This window comes from Toxorhynchites rutilus, chromosome 2, assembly GCF_029784135.1.
Source record: "Toxorhynchites rutilus septentrionalis strain SRP chromosome 2, ASM2978413v1, whole genome shotgun sequence".
In the NCBI taxonomy this organism is placed as follows: Eukaryota; Metazoa; Arthropoda; class Insecta; order Diptera; family Culicidae; genus Toxorhynchites; species Toxorhynchites rutilus.
Genome location: NC_073745.1, coordinates 105083858 through 105090004, shown reverse-complemented (window position 1 = coordinate 105090004; position 6147 = coordinate 105083858). Strand labels below are relative to the sequence as shown.

Sequence of the window (6147 nt, the reverse complement as noted above, 5' to 3'; positions counted from 1 at the left end):
TTTACTTGAACACTGCCACTCACCTGGATGGTGGTGGGCGTGGGGGAAGCGGCAGTCATCGCGTGTTGATGTTTGTGCTATAAACTGGAACTTGATGATCGGCGTGGTAATTGTACCGTTGATTATAAGAAGATTTGCAATTAAGAATTAAATTCTGTGTGACTATTCTCATTCTGAGGAGCAGCAGAAACGGTGTTCGTGAAGGTGAGGTAAATCACTGTGAACTACGTTTTAAATGTTCGATTTATTGGTTTCAGATTCTTTTAGTCATGCATCGAAATGTTAATTCATTTACTAACGATTGTAAACTCAAAACAAACAATTGCTATTCGGATTTTAATTTACTACAGAAGACGACTTTTTGCAAACTTGGTTGAACTTAGACAAAAAAAAATAGATGGGTCTGGGCCTAGGGGCACGGACGGGAGCTTGAGGTACTTCGCGCTCGGAATAGAACAACTCGTGCTACGCTATGAAAAATGCCTCGAACGTTACGGCGATTATGTAGAAAAATAGAAAATAAAACGAAGATTACAAAAATCAGCTTGTTTTTTGTCCTAACTTTATTTTTCCGCGATTTCAGAGGCACTGAAACTTATTTTTTGAACGACCCTCGCATCTAGGACACGACCGCATTTTTGACGTAGAACCATGAAATTATATTATTCAATCTACTTGTTTTTCACTTTGGATATTTTTTTTTTAGAATGCATCGAAATTTTTGGAATAATTTCTTAGTTATTTTCTTATTTTTACAAATTCAGTAGTAAAACTTTTCATTTGAAATTTGAACAATGAAGATAATCTTTGAAAGCTTACAGCGCTTTCCGTTTAATCGGTTCCCCCCTCACTTTACGATTGAACTTCGCTGCCAACTCGTACCAGACTTTATCCTTCCCCCTCAGATATCGATCACAAACTAATAGGAGAACCGATAAGTTTCTTCGGTTTGACGTAGGATTACGTCTTTCGGGAACATATTGGGGTACAAATTGAAAATCCAAAATCGAGCACATCGTGAAAGTTGTCCAATTTCAAACGCTTATTGCTCAGTCATTTCATGGTGGATTGATGAAATTTTTGCGTCAATCGATTTCGGCACTCCTTAACAATTTTTTATATTGAAGAAAATTATATATATATCATGAAACTAACTATCGAATAATTGAAAAATCTCAACCCTTATCCTAACGGAAATACCCATTTCTGATTGGTCGAAATTGACGACACAAGCGGCGGGGCCCTAACAGAGACATCAAAACCAAGTTGCCTGGGGGTGGAGCCGATCTGGCGTGGAGGTAACATCCATACTTCTCACGCTCAAGATCACGAGTTCAATTCTCACTCCCGACACTCTTCCAAAATGGAAGGAAAAGTGACGAACCAGCCAGAAGCGTTGAAAGTCACTATAATACAGAAAAAAAAAAAAAAAAAAAAAAAAAAAGTTGCCTGGGGGAAATCGGCATTGCAAATATATGTAAGTCGGGGGTATATTTATATTTCAAATAAAGTGAGTGATACGATTAATTCTAGCAAATAAAATTTAAATTTGAAACTCTAATGTTGGTTGCTTCGCGAAGGTTCATATCAATGACCGATCGGGTATTGTGAAAAATTGAGCACAAGTGTAAGTGTAAAATTGTATATGATGGCAGTTGTGTTAAAAATGACATGATATATGAAACGATTTATTTTAATTTTCGTAAATAAAAACCAAGGTGTGTTCCCGCTCGAGATCGGGTCGTTTGGTTTAAGCTGGCTGTGTTCATTTCCACCCAAGGAAAGGTTATACGACGAGAAAAATTGGAAAAGTGAAGAAATATTAGAAAAACAGGAAGTGGGTTATATCTATGGTATAACCGCAAGGGTGACGTAGGACTATCGTTGATTTAGAGATCATTTGTATGAAGTTGAATCTGAATTCATTCTGAATGAATGAATATTTGGAGAACTTCGAAAACGAGAGCGTTACGTTGGAGACACAAGGTTTTATGCATCCAATATTGGATACGGAAATATCCTACTGATGGGGAAGAATAATCTTCAGAAGCTATCCTGTTGATTGCGATTGATTGAATATATTTTGAAAATTCCCAAAGGAACTGGCAGATTATTTTCAGTAACGATTAGATATTTCCACATTTTCCTCGATACTGGAAGCCCACCAGTGGTTAATGCCAACTCGATAACCACCTGTTAATAGCACTTGATTAAAACATATTTGGTCACAGTGTTACATGGATAGAAAACATTCGATTAAATTCATTCACATGAATATATTTTGAAAATTCCCAAAGGAACTGGCAGATTATTTTCAGTAACGATTAGATATTTCCACATTTTCCTCGATACTGGAAGCCCACCAGTGGTTAATGCCAACTCGATAACCACCTGTTAATAGCACTTGATTGAAACATATTTGGTCACAGTGTTACATGGATAGAAAACATTCAATTAAACTCGTTCACATGAATATATTTTGAAAATTCCCAAAGGAACTGGCAGATTATTTTCAGTAACGATTAGATATTTCCACATTTTCCTCGATACTGGAAGCCCACCAGTGGTTAATGCCAACTCGATAACCACCTGTTAATAGCACTTGATTGAAACATATTTGGTCACAGTGTTACATGGATAGAAAACATTCAATTAAACTCTTTCACATGAATATATTTTGAAAATTCCAAGAGGAACTGGCAGATTATTTTCAGTAACGATTAGTTATTTCCACATTTTCCTCGATACTGGAAGCCCACCAGTGGTTAATACCAACTCGATAACCACCTGTTAATAGCACTTGATTGAAACATATTTGGTCACAGTGTTACATGGATAGAAAACATTCAATTAAACTCTTTCAAATGAATATATTTTGAAAATTCCCAAAGGAACTGGCAGATTATTTTCCAGCAATGATTAGATCTTTCCGGAACTTTCTCGATGCTGAATGGCATCCTAACGGAAAGAGTTCTGCGCGTGTATGTGTCGATCCTTCGCCGTCCACCTCCTCCAGCACGTTAGGCAACGATGTTGTCTTGTCGATGTCCTCACGAAAAATGAATGTGTCTCACCACCAGAATATCGCTTAAGTATGCTTTTTGTGTGTGATTGAATCGAGAGAAGGTGTGGTTTACGATGGCAATTTGGAAGGCAAACTAGAGGGGAATGAACTCTCTGAGCTCGGAACTTTCGGCTACTGAGCAATAATCGATTGCGGGCGCATACAATATTGGATACGGAAATATCCTACTGATGGGGAAGAATAATCTTCTGAAGCTATCCTGTTAATTGCGATTGATTGAAAAACCACAAAACCAAATGTATTTGGTCACAGTGTTACATGGATAGAAAACATTCAATTAAACTCTTTCACATGAATATATTTTGAAAATTCCCAAAGGAACTGGCAGATTATTTTCAGTAACGATTAGATATTTCCACATTTTCCTCGATACTGGAAGCCCACCAGTGGTTAATGCCAACTCGATAACCACCTGTTAATAGCACTTGATTGAAACATATTTGGTCACAGTGTTACATGGATAGAAAACATTCAATTAAACTCTTTCACATGAATATATTTTGAAAATTCCCAAAGGAACTGGCAGATTATTTTCAGTAACGATTAGATATTTCCACATTTTCCTCGATACTGGAAGCCCACCAGTGGTTAATGCCAACTCGATAACCACCTGTTAATAGCACTTGATTGAAACATATTTGGTCACAGTGTTACATGGATAGAAAACATTCAATTAAACTCGTTCACATGAATATATTTTGAAAATTCCCAAAGGAACTGGCAGATTATTTTCAGTAACGATTAGATATTTCCACATTTTCCTCGCTACTGGAAGCCCACCAGTGGTTAATACTAATTTGATAACCACCTGTTAATAGCACTTGATTGAAACATATTTGGTCACAGTGTTACATGGATAGAAAACATTCAAATAAACTCTTTCACATGAATGTATTTTTGAATTCCCAGAGGAACTGGCAGATTATTTTCCAGAAATGATTAGATCTTTCCGGAACTTTCTCAATGCTGAATGGCATCCAAACGGAAAGAATTCCGCGCGTGTATGTGTGTGTAGCTTCCCGGGGAACCGTTTGTGGCATCACTCTCCTCCTGATGGATTCCCTTCTGGCCTAGGGTGCACAAACAGGCTCTTGGTGACACCGTTCATCCGCGCTTTCATGATAAACGAAGAGCTTCACCACAACAGCGACAACATGCTCCAATCGCTGTTCAATTAGAACTGAGTGGATTTCCGAGCGGCGCTCGCTTATATACCGATTGGTGATTTCAATAGCCTGTTTTGAAAGCAATTTTAAGACTATTGAAACAAGTTTTTGGATCAAAAAGTAACAAGTATAGAACGCGTAGATATTTTATCTTTCGAATGAAGTGTTTATCATACCATTTCGTTCAGTTGTTTAGGAGCTATTAACGCTCACAATCTCGGTCTCCGGCGTAACGCTTTCGTTTTCGAAACTTTGATTTTACACCCCGGTATAGAAATGAAAGACGTAGTCCTACGTCAAAAGTGATTTCCCATATGCTCTACATATAGTATTAGGTGTTGTTAGTCCAATAAAAATTCGCATTGGGTTGAATAAACACTCAGAAAGTAAAAATTATAAAAGAATATTACCTTTTCTATTTCAAATATGTTTTCTTCATATTAAAGTAACATGTTTTTACTGATGAGAAAAATTGATAATTGTGTTCGGTATTGATAATTATTTTATGTTACATTGGTGAGTTTTTTTTCTTTATTTCATCCATACATAACACAGGAGGCATCTTGTCTAGGATCTCAGAGGGTAATTTTCATCATATCTTGTTCCACTTCGGTATCTTTTATCTGATACGCGACATCCAACGATTGTTTACCATCCTTCTGTCATCATCACTCGGTAAACACAGGTGGAGTGAGCAATCAATACCCAACAATCAAACAAAACGGCCCTTTTCAGGACCACCAAATCATTGTCAAAGGGTTTAAATGTGTAATTCTTCAAACATATCCAAAATCAACAGATAGCCTAACGGAATCCTTCGTTAACTATGCGGATGTGTCTCGGACACAACCCTCCTGTGACTTTTTTTTTTCAAAAATTAATGCTTTATTCTGCAAAAATGGTTGCAAATTTAATATTCGAAGTATTACCCATCGCTAGTCACAACCCTTTACCATCTTTCTGGCAATTCACGGATCCCTTTGCGGAAATAATCGGCCGGTTTGTCGGCTAACCATGAATCGATCCAATTTTTTACCTCATAAAAATGTGCTGGTCAACCAGGTCATGTTGCATCGATCGAAAAAGATAGCAATCGGACAGAGCAATGTCTGGAAAATACGGCGGGTGGGATAGGACCTCCCATTTCAGCGTTTCCAAGTATGTTTTGACCGGTTTCGCGACATGCGGCCGAGCATTGTCGTGCTGCAAAATAACTTTATCGTGTCTTTTCTCGTATGGCCGCACAATGACAGTAGCTTTCCAACGAATGTCTGGAAATTTGATTCCCCGGAATAATAATCAAGTTACGCCATCTGTTGTAAAACCGAAGAAAATTACGTGTACACCTAATATAAACACCATTGCTCCTATATTCCACTTGAGGTGAGATCGAGCCTCAGAACATGCAATATTAAGGTTTTAGTGCTGGGATTTGAAAGCATATTTCCATGAAAGATACGTTGCATTGGAAAAAATGCAGTGTATGTCCGCATTCCAAAATTCTGGATACACTTTAAATATATGCACTAGCACAAAAATTTCTCATATGCTGCTGACACCTTCTTTGTCTCCGTTTTAGGCTCTTCTCAACAGAAGCGATTTCTGTTAATATTGCCGGTCTAGATTAGCTCAACTGTCATTCTGGTGGACAGAGTTCTGCTACTATCATGCGAAACCAAATTACAGACAAAATTCCTGAACAATTATTTTCTTAGTGACCCGACGGATTGATGATTCCCCACACAATTGTGTAGCTCAGAACCTTAATGCAATGGGCGTCAGTTTGAGGCAATCATTGCAATTCCAGAAACATTAGCGAGTGAGTAATTTGGACGCGTCCACAGCTCAATCCGAAACGATGACATGTGATGATGCAAAACAAGGAAGAACATGCGA

The 6147-nt window shown here is 37.8% G+C and overlaps 1 protein-coding gene across 1 annotated transcript in view; it reads left to right on the top strand.

Moving 5' to 3' along the window:
* Positions 1-6147, top strand: part of LOC129764603 (uncharacterized) — a 33561-nt gene that overhangs the window by 16793 nt on the left and 10621 nt on the right. The gene's annotated exons all lie outside the window — the stretch shown is intronic.